The sequence below is a fragment of the Oryctolagus cuniculus genome, chromosome 1 (genome assembly GCF_964237555.1).
Source record: "Oryctolagus cuniculus chromosome 1, mOryCun1.1, whole genome shotgun sequence".
Lineage (NCBI taxonomy): Eukaryota > Metazoa > Chordata > Mammalia > Lagomorpha > Leporidae > Oryctolagus > Oryctolagus cuniculus.
Genome location: NC_091432.1, coordinates 171,383,099 through 171,399,960, shown reverse-complemented (window position 1 = coordinate 171,399,960; position 16,862 = coordinate 171,383,099). Strand labels below are relative to the sequence as shown.

General features: G+C 40.7%; 1 protein-coding gene across 10 annotated transcripts in view; it reads left to right on the top strand.

The window, feature by feature from the left end:
• PTPRD (protein tyrosine phosphatase receptor type D) overlaps nt 1–16,862 on the top strand; it is a 1,630,925-nt gene that overhangs the window by 1,241,644 nt on the left and 372,419 nt on the right. The window lies entirely within an intron of this gene.

The window sequence follows — 16,862 nt, the reverse complement described above, 5'->3', positions numbered from 1 at the left end:
ACCTCCTTACCTGAGCCTCTGAGACCCTTGGTGTACTAGCTCTTCATCCTGTCTGCCTTCCTTCATCTTACAGCGCATGCTCCTTTACTCACTACCTTTTAGTTTCTTGATACTTCCATTCATGGCCTTCCCTGCTCTTGGAATCCATTCATTCATTCTCATTCTCTCTCAAAAATATTTATTTTTATTTGAAATGCAGCCACACACACACACACACACACACACAGACTAACAGACAGACATGGACAGAGTGGGAGAGCCACTGGTTAATTCCCCAAGTGCCTACAACAGCTGGAACTGGGCCAGGCTGAAGCCAGGAGCCATGAACTTAACCTGGGTCTTCCATGCAGGTGGCAGGGACCCAAGTACTTGAGCCATCACTGCTGCCTCTCAATTAACAGAAAGAATGGGAAGTGGAGCTAATTTCATTCCAGGCACGCTGATATGTGATGCGGGCATTCCAGACTGCAACTTAACCATTGTACTGAATGTCCGCCCCAGAATTCTATCTTTTTTTAAAGATTTATTTATTTATTTGAAAGGTAGAATTACAGAGAGGCAAAGGCAGAAGCAGAGAGAGAAACAGATATTCCATCCACTGGTTCACTCCCCAGATGGCTGCAATGGCCAGAGCTGTGCCAATCTGAAGGCAGGAGCCAGGAGCTTCTTCTGGGTCTCCCACCTGGGTGCAGCAGCCCAAAGACTTGAGCCATCTTCCACTGCTTTCCCAGGCCATAGCAGAGAGCTGGATTGGAAGTAGAGCAGCCAGGACTCAAACAGCACCCATATGGGATGCCAGCACTGCAGGTGGTGGCTTTACCCACTACACCACAGCGCTGACCCCAGAGTTCTGTCTTTTTAACAGAAGTCCTACTTAATCACCTGCCACCTCTTCTGCAGTGCCTTCCTTGACCATTCTAAATAAGTCTCTGCCATCTTCTACCTCATCATGTTGATTTTATTCATAACATTTTACATTTTGGCTACTTGATTATAACTTGTCTCAGGAATTGAAGGGATTATGTCTCCTTTGTTTCAGGCATCTAGAATTTCAGGTCGTGGTTGGCACAAGTAGGTGCTCAGTCAATAGTTGTTAATTATGTGAATGAATTAAAGTGATGGAGCTGAATTTCATTTTAGACATTTTACTCCCTCATTTGTAAGATGAGGGAAAAGTGCCATCTGACAGAAAATCTGTTTCAAAGCTGAAACTGTAGCACTCAGATCTCTGTTTTCTATCCAATGTCCTCTTCCTCTGCTGTTAGGATGCCACCCTGAAAAACTTAACGTGAGACTGGATTCTGGTCCACAGCTCAGCTTCTGAAAATGTCTCTCTTTTGATCTGCTTCTTGGAGTGCCTCTTGCATTAGACTTTTACTATCTTACACCAGCTGCTATGCTGGAATTTTTAAGGATCAAATAGAAGACCCATATAGAGTAAGGGACCCACAACGTTTGCTTTGGTTAAGATTTTTGTTTGGAGCAGGTGATTGAATTAAAAGGCAAGGTAATATGGGAATAGAGGGACAGTAAATGAGTGTGCATGCATCCTTCCCACATTTATGTAGTCATTGCCAACTTAAGAAAAGTGGATATTTAAAAACAAACAAGCAAACCAAAATAACCTCGGTTGAAGACTCTCTTTTAAAATATGATTTGGGGGCAGTCATTGAGTGCAATGACTAAATTGCCACTTGGGATGCCCACATTCCATATCACAGTGGGTAGGTTTAATTCTCCAATCTGCTCCTCATTCCAGCTTCCTATTGGTGTGCGTTCTGGGATGTAGCAGGTGCTGGCTTGAGTGGTTGGATCCTTGCCACCCAAGTGGGAGACCTGTATTGAGTTCCCACCTCCTGACTTCAGATTGGCGCAGCTCCCACTGTTGTAGGCATTTGGGGTGTGGACCAGTAGTTAACACCTCTCTCTCTCTCTCTCTCTCACTTTCTAATAAATTAATTAATTGATTTGATTTATCAGAGATCAGTTTATTAGTTATCAAATTTCTTCATTTTATTTTTATGATGCTATTAGATTCAACTATAGTTTGATTTGTGGATGAAGACGTAGAATAAAATATCTATCACTTATGAAAAATAATCACTTATGCATCAATCCTACCAATGAGACTCACTGTGAAATAGAAATTGGTATGTTATGAGGCACATATGCATATAAACAGACTGAAAGACATTGTTGGTTATTTAACTGGTGGACCCTTCCTTCTTAGCTTGTTAATAACATGACCCAGATTTTACTTACCCTCATTTTAATTGACTTTGTGTCCCAGAGCAGATTACGTTCTAAGTTGTGGAATTTACTGGTCCAAAAAAATGGGACAGTCTTGCTTTCCTTGGTAGGTGATGCACTTTTAAAGGCATGTGGCTCAGTGCTGGTAAAAACGGAGAGAAAATTTGCTGCGGAACCTTTTGAAAGGGCGTGTTCACTCGCAAGAAAGGGCCGAGACAGGGATGTTCTCTTTTCTGTTTCTGAATGATTCCGCTGTATGTGGTGTTTGGAACTGCTGCTGGCAACGGGGGGCCACGAGAGGAAGCAGTCTAAGAGGAGAAGGCAGCACAATGAGGCAGGCAGAGCGGACAGATGGATGGGAGGAGTCGTGGCGCTCCATGCTGTCACTGAGTCAGTAAATAAACCGCCCTGCCTTGGATGTTATGTGACAGAATAATGCCCTTCTGACTTAAACTTCTTTTACTGGGGGATTCTGCTCTCTGGAACCTCAGATACTTTAACATATAGAAGTTTGTTGGGGCTACTGCTGAAGATACAGCAGAGTTCACAGTCCCAAACTACTACACTGCACAGCGAGAAAGAGAGCAATGAAAATGCTAAATATTTTAAGATTTAACAGCTATGAAGGCTAAATATAGAACATATTAGGTCCAAGCAGACTGCCAACATCAATGAATAGTAGATATTTATTAAACGCAGCTCAAAAAGACATCAAGATTTGAGTCTGTGAACTTTACTTCGTCTTCTGAATTTGTTTAAACTGTCTAAGCAAGAGCAGCTTTCCTTGGCACAGATAGAAAACAAGTGTTTTTAATCCTGAAGAAAATGTGTTGTTCTTTGTCATTTTTATCTTTTGCTAGTGGGCATGTTTAGATCTTACCTAAAATATATATTTTTCTTGTAAATTCAACTTTTCTATGAAAATACCAAATCCCTGAACGTTTAGATTGCAGTGCAACTGACTACAAATCAGATTTTCCGTCGGCCGTTCACTCTGGAAGCTGGTGCCATCTGAACGTTATCAGTATAAATTGGCTCCAGGTTAGAGGCTTCTCTGAATTGCGTGTTTCTCTAGGTTTTGCTTCCTTTTGCTAAAGAAGAAAAGAAAACACAACTTTTCTCTCTCTCTCTCTCCTGGCTATTTTCCATTCAGCTTGCTCATTTTCTTTCTTGAGTCAAATTAAGCAATTTATGTCTTTTTCAGGAAAGTATTTATTTAACTCAGAGTTGAAAAGTTATTAGCTGTGTCATAAGTGTATCCTCTTATTTTCAGTACATTCTGTCACCATCTTGTCACCTCATCCTTTCACATGTAGGAAAGGCATCCAGAAATGTAGCTGATGACTTAAAATAGAACTTACATATGCAAGCACTAGAATAGTAGTGACACAGACTTTTCCTTAGAATAATATACTGGCAGGTGTGCCTAGAAAGTTGTGATCCCAAGTGCTTTTGGAGAATAAAAGTTACCTAACTTTTATTAACACATCTGCATCCTTTCTTCCTACGTACAGTGTGCCCAGAGCTGTGTTCTATACTGGTGTTCAGGAAAATTCTGGGTACAGACAGGTCTATGGGGAAAAAGGTCACCCCACAAAAATATGCTGAAGAAACACAGGCTGTTTTGCGGTGTGCGGCAGTGCCACTTTGCCTTGTTTTGCGTTCCCTCAGGCACTTCTCAGAGCAAGGGGCATGTGATTGCAAGAAGCAGTTTCTTAACTGCACTCTGTAGAAACAGCTCGCTTAACTCCATGAACATACTACATGTCCTCACGACCACAGGAAGTGTCTCTGACTTTTGTCTTACCATTTATGTCGGTTGTGACAGTTGATCAGTGTGTGCCCCTCACAGAGTATGAGCTGCTTGAGGAAGCTTAACCACTTTTACTTCCTCAGCACTGATCTGGGAAGGGTTAAGAATTCAAAGGAATTAAATGACATAGCAACTGCTCACCATTTAAGTACCTGAATGACTTTATGGGCATGGATGTGTTCTCTCTGATATCCTAGTCTGTTTTCATTGAAGAAAGTCAACCTAGAGAAAAGGATACATTTATCATGAGATATTTATTAAGCTGAGGAAAGTGAGTGCTCCTGAGAGAAAGAAAATGGGTTTGTGTGGGAGGTTTCTTTCTGTGTCCACCAAAGACAAGAAGGTAGAGGTCCCACTATTCAACTGGGTCAAGTTTCAGAATATATGTATGTGGACAGGACTTGCAGAGACAGAGAAATCTTTCATGATTCATTTCCCAAATGCCCACATCAGCTGGGAGCCTGAAACCAGAAGGCAGGAATTCAATTCATGTCTCTCTCATGGGCAACAGAAACCCCATCACTTGAGCATCACTGCCTCATCCCAGGGTCTACACCAGCAAGGAGCTGGAGTCAGGGTGGAGCCAGCCATGGAACCTAAGCCCTTCAATATGGGACACAGGTGTCATAGCCAGCATTTTATGTGCTAAGGCAATAGCCCCACTTCACCAAGATTATTTATATTCATGAATTTGAGTATTTTTTCCAAAACTTGAAAACTACTATTTTGTGGATGCCCAGAGGCCAGTGTGCCACATATCTACATAGTACTACAATTAAAACTCTATTTTACTATCTTTTATTTACTTGGTCCTCACAGTAGCTTTTTGAGATATATTCTTGGAAATCAGAGTTTGTTACTACAGGTGGCCTTCTATGGTAGAGGTTGCTAATACTCATGAATATATTCTTCTTGTATGCAGGCCATGAAACCAAGTTCCCAGCTTATCCCTAGCACTTAGATCTGACCATGTTAATGGAATATGATTGGAACTGCTGTGAAAGTGAGTTGTGGCACCTCAAAGTGAAGGTGCGTTCCAGAATGCAGGTGATTTATACATGTTCCCTCTGTCTCCTCTGGGCTGCAGGCAGAGGATGCAGCGGAAGATTCTGAGGAGTAGAGGATGGAAACTTTCAGTGGAAGATTGAATGTGTACATGGAACAGACCTTCTCTGAAACTCATGTTAGGATGTGACATGAATGAAACACAACTTTGTGTGTGTGTGTGTGTGTGTGTATCCAGCTGCTGAGAGGCATGTCCCCTAATCCACCTTCTGATTTCTTAGTTAATGTTCTTCAGATTTATTTGTCTCTATGTGAGGGAAAGTATTTTACATATACGTTAGTGCAGAGCTGCTGAAGAGTGTGAAGAGTGTGAGGTGATCAAGAAGAGAAAGGAACAAGAGTCTTCAAGACCATGAAGGTGGAGTTTCGTTTTCCAAAGGGAGAACAATATTATAATCCAGAAAGTTGATGCCCTTAGTTGAGCTAGAGGGCAGGAACGGAACAGCAGGTTTTGAAGGGAAAAACAGCACGATTATGTGTTGAATGGCAATATTTCAAGGCTTTAGTTGTTGAAACACAAGCCAGTATATTCTTGGCAGTAGATAGAAAGGACTAAAGTTACTTTTGGTGTAAGGTTGGTATTAGATTTCAGGAGTATTTGATCATACCACAATGAAAATGCGAAAGAACTCAAAACCAAGTTATTTTAAGTAAGCTGGCAAGTATTGAGATAAAAATTGTTGGGCCTCTTGGAATCTGGATGCTATTTTACAACCTCAAAAGAAAAACTCAGTATGCTGTTTGTACCAAGAGTATATTTAGGCAAAGTAGGCAAAGCACCTTCAAATTTAGTAGGAATCCTATATAATGAAGTTATATCAAAGACTTGCAAAAATCCAAAATTCATAGAGACTCTCACCAAACATCAGATACCTACTCATTCATTTCTCTTTGTATCTCGATGGCTTTACTAATCAGTGGAAGCAGTCTCCTGTCTTTCCTTGGGAAAACAGCCTCAGGGTCCTTCTGGACAGGGCGCTCTGAGACTTCCCTCAGGGACTGTTGACCCTGCTTCCAGACAAGGATACCCATGTGTTTGAATAAACTATCTTTTTAGTCAAAGTATTTCTTTCCTCTCTTTCCTCTCTTTTCTGCTTTGAATCCTTCTTAAGTCAAGTGAGTACACGCCTTAGACCCATGACCATGAGGGATTTGGGGCTGTGGCCTCAAGTAATAATTGAATAATTATTTCAAGAGACATTTAATTATCCTCCTACCATGTTCCCCCTCCCCCCTTTTTTAAAATATTTATTTGACAGAGTTAGTGAGAGAGAGAGAGAGAGAGAGAGAGAGAGAGAGAGAGAAAGGTCTTCCTTCCATTGGTTCACCCCCCAAATGGCCACTATGGCTGGCGCTGTGCCAATCCAAAGCCAGGAGCCAGGCACTTCCTCCTGGTCTCCCATGTGGTGCAGGGGCCCAAGGACTTGGGCCATCCTCCACTGCCCTCCCAGGCCACAGCAGAGAGCTGGACTGGAAGAGGAGCAACCGGGACGAGAATCTAGCGCCCAGATGGGATGCTGGCGCTGCAGGTGGAGGATTAACCAAGTGAGCCACGGCGTCGCCCCTCCTCTCCCCTTTTAATTCATCTGAGAGGCAGTGAGAGAAAAAGAAGAAAGCAATGTCCCATGTGCTGGTTCACTCCAGCAGATGCCTCCAGCATCTGGGCTGGACCAGGCTGAAGGAGGGCATTTAGGATCTGGAATTCGTTTGGGGCTTTCCAAGTATATCTCAGGGACTTAGCCATGTGAACCATCACTGCTGTCTATGAGGGTGGGAACAGCAGGAAGCTAGAATCCTGAGCAGAGCTGGAACTTGAATCCAGACCCTCCATGTGGGATACAGGTGTCCCAAGCAGTGTCCTATCCACTTAGCCAGATGTCTAGGGGTTAAAATGCCAAGTTAAGCACCCACATCCCTTGTAGGAGTATCTGTTTTTGATATCTGGCCCTGGAAGCGGATTCTAGCTTTCTGCCAAAGCATACACTGGGAGACAGCAGGTGATGGTTCAAGTAGCTGGGAGACTTGGATTGAGTTCCTGGCTCTCAGGAATGTAGGGACTGAACCAGTGGATGGGAATGCTTGCTCTCTCTCGCTGTCTGGCTCTGTCTCTTCTTCTTGCTCCTCCTCCCCTCCTTCCATCTCTGCCTCTCGAATACATAAATGAAATAATAGAATATTTCAGAGAAGTAAAGTGCATGCATAGTCATGTGTGTAAGTTATTATTAATGGTATTCTTTTATATAGGAGGGTTTAGGATTGCAAGAAAAGGAATTTTTAAAATTCTGCCCCCAAAAAAGTATGTTTCTCTTCACTGAGTTTGTAGAGAGGCAGTCATATCCTAAAGGAAGAGCGACTACATAGGATATTACATCCTGCGTTTCCACAGATCTCTCCAGGAAGTAACAAGAAATAGGCTAATCATGACAGAGGGAAAAAATTCCCTTCTCTGTAGTCATACAGGGAAACTTATACTCTGGTTTTGTTTTTATTTTCGTATTACCCTGTGTTTTGTTAGTTTGCTATCATAGGGGTGCTGATTACAGCTGGAATCTTATTGCTGTACTTTAGCTAAATTTTTTTATTGTTTGAAAAAGGCAATTCTCAAAGTCACTTTAGAGGTTGTGCAACCTGATTTTTTGAGCATCCCCATTGCTCAGGAGGAGTGAGAGTAAAAACATTAATGAATTTATCATGCTTCTAAATTATAATTTTGAAGTCTCTTTTTTGCTCATGTTTTCATTTCTTGTGCCTTGATATAAAATTTGAAGGATCCTTCAAATGTGTTTATGTCTGTGTTGATGGTGCTAATGATATGAATATGGGCATAGATGTTTACAGTGATAAAATCATAGGCCTGAAAAGAACAAGAGGGATGATTTGGACAACCTTATTTATTTCATGCATGAGGAAAGTGAAACTGAATATAATTCACTACAATTCTTTGCACATCTTTCATAATCTTATTTAACTGTGGATGGATAGCTTGGTATTCTGTAGGCTGAATCTCTCGGTTGCAAAGGGCATCGCAGCCTATGATGTGACTAAGAAGCCTGAAAAATGTGTGGTAGTGTCCTAGCAATGGTAGCTCCATCATCGCCAACAATGACAACAGCGTATATATTTCTCCAAAGCATAATGTATGCCAAACTGTTCTATTGACCCACATTTAATTGAAATCCTATAATGAATCTGTGAATTATGGTTAACTATGAGTTGTTGCTCACACTGGATGGGAAAATAAAACTAAGGCTTTGAAAGTCAATCGTGGAGCCAGTTTGCAGCATGGGGTTCAGGGCTGTGTTCTCTGTCTCCTTTGCTGTGCTGGGTTCCCTTGGTGACCACAGAGCACCGACTTGAGACAGCCCTGACTCCAGGGTGTTTTCTGCTGCTTCTGGCAATATCCAGCAAGTCCGTCACTCTGATTGCTTGGAGACTTGAGCTGGTTACCTTTTCAAGGAGCACTTCCTGATCATTTAACAGGAAAACAAAAATGCTATGGCAAGGCCCAGTTATCTCTTTTTACTGAATATTTTCCTATTTTAACTGCCTCAGCTTGTGTGCTGGTACAGCAGGTTAAGCAAGTTGCTTGAAATGCAGACATCCCCTATGGGAGTGCTGGATTGAGTCCTGGCTGCTCCACTCCTGATCCACCTTCCTGCTACTGAACTGGGAATGCAACAGCAGATGACCCAAGTGTTTGGGCTTCTGCCACCTACATGGACTGTGTAGGATGGACTTTGCCTCTAACTCCCTCCCCACTGTCTCTGTCTTTCAAATAAATAAATAATTTTTTTTTTAAATTGGCTGTACTTTGGAAATTTATATTCATTAAATAAAAGTTAAAAAATAAAAATAAATAAAAGAAAGCATTAAAAAAATTGGCTATATTTTTCATAAGTTATTACAATGCTCATCCCAATATGTTTTTTTTCTTTTTTCATTTTCATGCATTTCAGAAGTTGAGAGGAAGGGAGGGGAGAAGAAAGGAGACAGTGGGAATGTGGGAAAGAGAGAGACTGAGACTGCTCCCATATCCTAGTTTCCTCCCAAAATACAATTTCCAATGGCCACGTGCCTAAAACAAGGTGTGAGGAACCTAAAACAGCTGTCACTCCTCTTCCCGGGAGCATTTTGATTAGCAAGAAGCTGGAATCGGGCTAGAGCCAGCAATCAAATCCTGGCACTCTGATATTGGACATGGGTGTCCTAACCTGCTACATTTTTTAAAATTTTATTTAAGGTATACAAAGTTCATATATTTCCTATAGGCAGATTCAGGAACATAGTGATACTTCCCACTCTATCCTCCCTCCCACATTCCTACACTTCTTTCTTTTCCTTCTCCTTTTCCCAATCTTAATTTTTACAAAGATCTATTTTCAGTTACCTTATACTCAAAAGGTTAACCCTACACTAAGAAAAGAGTTCAGCAAATGCTATGAAGAAAAAATACTGTTTCTCAACAGTCGAGACAAGGGTTATAACAATCATCAAATCTCAAAATGTCAATTTCACTCCTATAGATTACCCTTTAGGTACTCTATTAGTTACCACAGATCAGGGAACACATGGTATTTGTCTTTTTGGGACTGGTTTATTTCTCTAAGCATAATGGTTTCCTTCATTTTGTTGCAAACAAGGATTTCATTCTTTTTTAAGGCTGAGTAGTATTGCATAGTGTATATATATATATATACCATAATTTAACAATTAACTGCTAGCCCAATCATTCACCCTTTTCCTTCCTATGTAAATAATATATTTAAATAACCTAAGATACATATCATTTTATTTTACCAATTAACTGAAAGGATAAAGGATTATGAGAATTAGAATAATAAGAAGGAGAGATAACAGTGTATATATATCCCTTGCTTTTGAAAACTTGAGGTATGCAGCCTTAAATATTACTGGTTAAGACCAAGTAAGTGGATTAGAATAATTATTTATGAAAATAACATTTTTTTGAAAAAAAAATTGCTAACAGTGAAATTTTTATTGTAATAAAGAATAATTTCATCAACATCTAGAACTTCAAAAAGCTATCAAAGTGGTGTAGCTTGATTACCGATATCTCTGCTCTTGAGAGATTAGACATATAGGTAACCAGACAGCAAAAACTTAAACACAAGACACTTATTTTTTAATCATTGTTTTGAAATATAGACACCGATGTGTGAAATTTGAAACTTACTATGAGAAAGGAATGTTGGGAAATGTTAGATCCTCCTATTTTACTTAAAGCCCTCTTGTTTTTTTCACTTCAGAATTTTGTGTTTTCTTCCCCCCCATCTCACATGTTTGCTTTGAATAGCAATATTGTACCCCAAATGTCACATTTCTTGCTTGACATTGCAGCATGGGACTGAGGCTCCCAGACCCATAGTCCATCTTGGCCATAGCTGTGGTCACAGGAAACTGTTTCTTGTTGCTGTTGGCACCTGAGGAGGAGCAAATCAAGTGCAAGAAGGCTTCTGGGCCACGTGGTTCACATCACACACCTGGAACTTGCTGTCTGTGTTGTCCTTGACGAACCCTCTTTAAAGGGCGTTCATCTTGGTTCTCATTTGAAAATGCCAGAGCTTTATTTCTGAATCTGCTTTGCAGTTTTTATTCCATCCGTCACAGATTTTTAGCAGAGTTTTGAGACAAGCCAAGACAAATTTAATATAAGAAATTGAGAAAGCTTGAAAAAGGCACTTAAGCCCATGCACAGATTACGATTGTTTCTTCTGTTTTCTGCAAGATGTTCCAGATATTCCCTTAAATGTATTTAAATCTAAGAAGAGATCTTGGTTCAATAAATAGTATATATGGAATTTTTTCCATAGGCTGTAGTGCTTGTCATATTGAGAATGTGCCTAGACTCTTTTTGGTTCTTTAGAATGCTATGGGAATCTTCCTAAGAGAACTCTTTCAATCAAGCAATTGAACAAACAACTTACACAGACTTTTCTTTTCTAGATAAAATATGGTATCCTAGATGCTAGCTTTATAGAGAAGTTGAATTTTAGCAGTTTTGTCTGATTGGTAAACTTTGGTTATCTGCCTTGGTAGAATGTACAGTTAAGGGGCCAGCGCTGTGGCATAGCGGGGAAAGCTGTCGCCTGCACTGCCGTCATCCCATATGGGCACGGGTACGTGTCTTGGCTGCTCCACTTCTGATCCAGCTCATCTTCTATAACCTGGGAAAGTAACAGAAGCTGGACCAAGTGCTTGGGCCCCTGAACCCATGTGGGAGACCCAGAGGAAGCTCCTGGTGTCTGGCTTCAGATCAGCGCAGTTCTGGCAGTTTTGGCCGGTTGAGGAGTGAACCGGTGGATGGAAGACCTCTCTCTTTCTGTCTCTCCTTCTCTCTGTGTTACTCTGACTTTCAAATAAATAAAATCTTTATTAAAAAAACAAGAATGTACAGTTAAGTCCTGACACCTTCCAGTCAACATTTAACCTACGCCTTAGTAATTTTAACTGCGTCATAACTTGGTTTGGCCTTCTTTTTATTATGCACTGTCAGTAAGTCTCAAAGAACAGTTCATCCTTTCCTCATTTTTCTAGTTGTTACTAACATTAAGATAGTCACTTGGTTGACCCAAGTTCCTAGGCCTCTTGGCCAAAATAACTCTGGTTCTGATCCCAGCTTTGAAATTATAGCTATGTGAACATGGGCACATTTTTTACTTGTTTTACTCTTCTTTTACTTAACACTACATTGAGGCTGTTGCTGCCTACTTTATGAAATTGTTGGAAAAATCAAGAGAAAATATATATCATTATGTCTGACATATAGTAGATTTTCATTAACCTATTTGGATCCCTTCTCGTGTGAACTAGAACATGTATTAATTCTTCATAAGACAATTTTTTGTTGTGGATCTTGGAGAATTTTTACCCTGCACCTACATACATGGATCTGACATGTAGACTTGTACATATGTGTTAAATAAGAATTCAGGTTTCATGTAAGCTATGTTCAGTCATTAATTATCTGCATATTCTTATTGGCCATAATTGGACAATACTGCTTCAAAAGTAATTGGTCAGTGAATACTTCAGTTATTGGTATGAAATCAGCTTGATGCCTTAAAGGTGTTAGTGAATCAGTTAAGTTTTTATTTATTTATTTATTTTTTTGGCAGGCAGAGTTAGAGACAGAGAGAAAGGTCTTCATTTTTCCGTTGGTTCACCCCGCAAGTAGCTGCCACGGCCAGCACACTGCAGCCAGCACGCTGTGCTGATCTGAAGGCAGGAGCCAGGTGCTTCTTCCTGGTCTCCCATGCGGGTGCAGGGCCCAAGCACCTGGGCCATCCTCCACTGCCTTTCCAGGCCACAGCAGAGAGCTGGACTGGAAGAGGGGCAACAGGGACAGAATCCGGCGCCCCAACCGGGACTAGAACCCGGGGTGCCGGCGCCGCAGGCGGAGGATTAGCCTAGTGAGCCGTGGCGCCGGCAAAGTTTCTTTTTTTTTTAAAGTATGAAATTGGGTCATATTGTGCACTGTACACTGAACTTAAGAAGTTCAAGGCTTGTAGATGTTTTGATAGTATTCACTTGCTTTCAAAGGACTACTGTTTCCCTTAGGAGAGTCCCTTAGCATTCAAATGAGGACATTTGTTTTTGAACATCTCCCCAAGAGTCAGACTGGACAGATGTTTCTCAAAATGAGCCTCTGAAAACAACTGAAGCTAGAATTTAAAGGAAAACAGTCCAATCTGGCTTGAGTCTTTCATTAATGCATAAAAGGAGGGGGTGCTTCATATTCCTTGGTCATTTTTTCCCCCCAACAAAAAGTACTATATGTTAAGATACAGTTTTGAGGAAGACTTCAATCTGGAAATAAAGATGTAGTAGATTTGGTTGTATAGCCACGTTATTGCTTGACCTCTGATTCTGTATTCCTTTCTATTTTATTAGCCTGCTATGGTATTTACGCAAGTCTCCCATTCAGACTACTTGAAAATAGACCATTTATGGTAAAACTCAGCCCAGCCAGTACATTGATATTATTTGAAACCCAAATATTGGCTGATTTCCAAATGTTCCTGATGTGTTTGTTACCTTGATGTAGACATATCACACTTACTTTGTTATACATGTAAAGTTTGCCTACAGGAGTTTTTCTGGGTCACCAGTGAAATGGAAACATCCTAGCTGTGTATATTTTAGGCTCCTAGCATCAGTTTTGTTCAGGGAACCTTCGAAGATGAATTGTTCTCCCAAATTTTAGCAATTTTTAGCAAAAAACAACTATTGGTCCATTGGGCCTTCCTTCATCTCTACTCTCATTCCAAATATAATGCACATTTTTTCTTGCTTTCTACATTTATGCACTTCTTTGTAAATGCCTTTTTGTTTCCTTCTAAAGATTGTTCCTTTCATCTTTTGCTTTTGTTTCATTCACTGCCAAAGAAAAGCTTTCCAGAATATAAGGGTGGTCTTTTATAAGCATAGTCCTTTGGAATAACAGTGCGATGCTTTGCCCTTGAAAATATCAGAACAGAAGGGCATCTTGACATCTAGTTCTAATGTAAACACAACCCATTCCCAGAAGAGCATCTTTACTGGTACAGAAATTTACTCAAAACAACTTTAGATTGGGAAAAGCTGATCACTTTCTGTGTCTCTGTCTCTGTCTCTCTGGTCTCTGTCTCTCTGTCTCCCTCTCTCATTCTGTACTTTGTGAATATTATCTGAGGACATGCATATTAATCATATGCCCACAGAGAGCAGTGAAATTCTTTGAATGAAAACATTCATTGTGAAATAAGTGAATGTAATTATAATTCATAGGAGCACTCTTATTGAAGTACAGTTTGTAACCCGTAAAATCAAAACACAGCAGGTACCTTAATATTGTTCCAAGTAAGTATCTTCCTAAGTAGTTTCTTGTTATTCAAATTTATCATAGCAACTTATTGTTGTTTTATTTCAACATACCTAGAAATAACTATCGTTTGTAATTAGTCTGTAAATGATGTAATTCAGTGCCTTGGATCGAGGTTAGTTGAAAAGGGAGAGATGAATGAGGATAGCTTTGCTAAGCCCAGTGCTGTTGGCTGGTACCTTGGTCTTACAATCTGTCTCGCAGTATGGACTTACAGGGTTGGGTAGTGACAGAAGGAGAGGGATCATGGGCTTTACTGTCAGAAAGAACTGTGTCCCAATCTGTCAGCTCTGTGACGTTGAGCACATCATTAATTTCTTCTGTCCTCTTAGCCTCATCTGTAACATAGGGATGGTTAGTGCAGTGGCTGTGAAGGGAAGTGATTATAGGGGGTACTTCACATGGAATTAAAAGATAAGGTTATTTTGCAGCAAAAAATTGTTGAAATACATGCATACAAGGAATTTTCAAACAATTCATAAAAATGCATGTTTTGAAAAAACTATACATGTATTTCAAACTTTTTTCATCAGCATAACCTTGTCTTTTAATTCTATTCTCCATGAGCTTTGTAAAGACCCTCATGGTATGGATGATTACAGTTCTTAGTATGTATTAATTTTTTTTTATTTTTTAAAAAGAATTTGGTTTACTGGCATCTAACAGCATGCAGGGATGCTCCAATTGTACAAAAACTTGGTGGCTCCAAAGAAGTCATCTGTGATGTTCCCAGATGCTCTAGGTCTGTAATTCTTGCATGGGCAGGTATAGAGGCTTTTCTGTGCTCTGTGGTGTTTCAGGCTACAACAGGATGATCTAAAGGGGTAGCTGGAGCCACCTGAAGCCTCATTTTCTCACATGACTGCTAGTTGAAGTTGAAAATTTTAAAATACCTGGGAACTGGCACAGTTCAGTCTCCTAGGGTATCTCTGTCTGTGTGTTGTATGTATGACATCTCTGAGTTCTCTCTAGTACGGCTGCTTCGTACAGAACACTTGCATGTTGACTTAGAACTTTTGAAGCACATGTTATGGCAAGGATCAAGGAGAGAAGAGGGGTGGAGACCACCAGCAGAAGAGCTGGCAGATCTGTGTGGTTTATGGTGCAGCCTTGGAAGGTGCACAGCATCCCTTCCAGCATGCTCGGCTCTCCTGGCGGTGCTCACTCAGCTCCCCACCCAGACTCAGTCGGAAGGACTAGACCGCACTGCCGGCGAGAGGAGGGCTGATAGGGTTGGGTATGTGCATCTTCATCTTTGGAAAGTGAAATTCATTAGACAAATGTCTGGATCAAGAAGGCTCTTATTTTTTGAATTTTTTTAAAAATTTATATATTATTCATTTTATCTGAGTGAGTGAGTGAGTGAGAGAGGTCTGCTGTATACTGGTTCACTCTCTAAATGCCCCAGTAGAGGGGGCTGGGTTAGCCTGAAGGCAGGAGGAAGGAACTCAATCCAGGTCTACAGATTGAGAAGGTGGTAGGGATCTAAGTACTTGAGATGTCACTACTGTTTCCCAGTATATATGTTATCAGGAAGCTGGAATTGGGAACAGAGTAGGGACTTAAAACCACACATTCCACTATGGGATGCGGGAATACCAAGTGGTGGCTTAACCCACTGTGTCAAATGCTGCTCCTTGTTTTTAATTTTTATCAGTTCTCTCTCCTCCTTTTTTTGTTGTTCTTCCTTTTCTTTCTATTCCTCCCTCATTTTCCTCCTCCTCCTTATTATCTTCTTCTTCATTCCCTCTTTGGTGTTTTTTTTTTTAAAGAATTATTTCTTTATTTGAAAGGCTTACAGAGAAGCAGAGGAAGAGAGAAAGAGAGAGAGAGCGGGAGAGAGACAGAGAGGTCTTCCGTCTGCTGATTCATTTCCTAAATTGCCATAATGGCCAGAGCTGGGCCAGTGTGAAAATAGGAGCCTGGAGCTTCTTCCAAATCTCCCATGTGGGTACAGGGGCCCAAGGACTTTGGACCTTCTTCCACTGCTTTCCCAGGCCATAGCAGAGAGCTGGATGGGAAGTAAAGCAGCTGGGTCTTGAACCGGTACCCATATGGGAAGTGGCACTGCAGGTAGTGGCTTTACCTACTATGCCACAGTGCCAGCCCCTTTGTTTTTCATAATATGTGAAGATCTGGAGACTCCTTAATGCAAGGTTGAGGGAAATGAGCTCTTCGGTAGGCACTGGCAGGACTCTGGAATTATCCCCACCCCACCACCATGTGTGTGTGTATGTGTGTGTGTACATATACTTATATACCCCCCCACACACAGATACCCGCCCCCCCCACACAGATACACACATCCCCTCTTTGAGAATGGAGTGACTCCATGAAAGAGATACTTATACAAAATACCATTTCTCAAAGAAGCTTACTCTGTAGACTCTCATATTCTCTCCTGTTTCTGTAAATTCAGCGTTCACACCTGACAGTCAAATCATGAATGAAAAGTCAGATTTAAATAGAATTGAAGAGCATTCCATTAGAGAAACATCATAACATAGGCAGAAAATACAGCTTTGTGTTTGCACCCAAGAGTACCGTTGCCCTCTTGAACCAGTTCCACCTATTCTTCCAAGCTTGCTGCTCTGTCTTTATGTTCCCCTCATAAAAATTATAGTGTGGAAAATCATGTAGACTTATGAAAGCAGTGACTCAAAATGCTGCTATTGGAATTATGGTGAGAATTCATCTCCCCAGAATTCAGGTTTAAGAGCTGCTAGTTACTTTTATTTAAAGCCTGTAAGTCATAGTCTTGAACGCTTATAATAATAAACAAATGCTAAAAGCTAACAGTAATAATAATTCCTTACTTACAAAAGCAGTCCCCACCCTCCAAAAAAAAAAAAA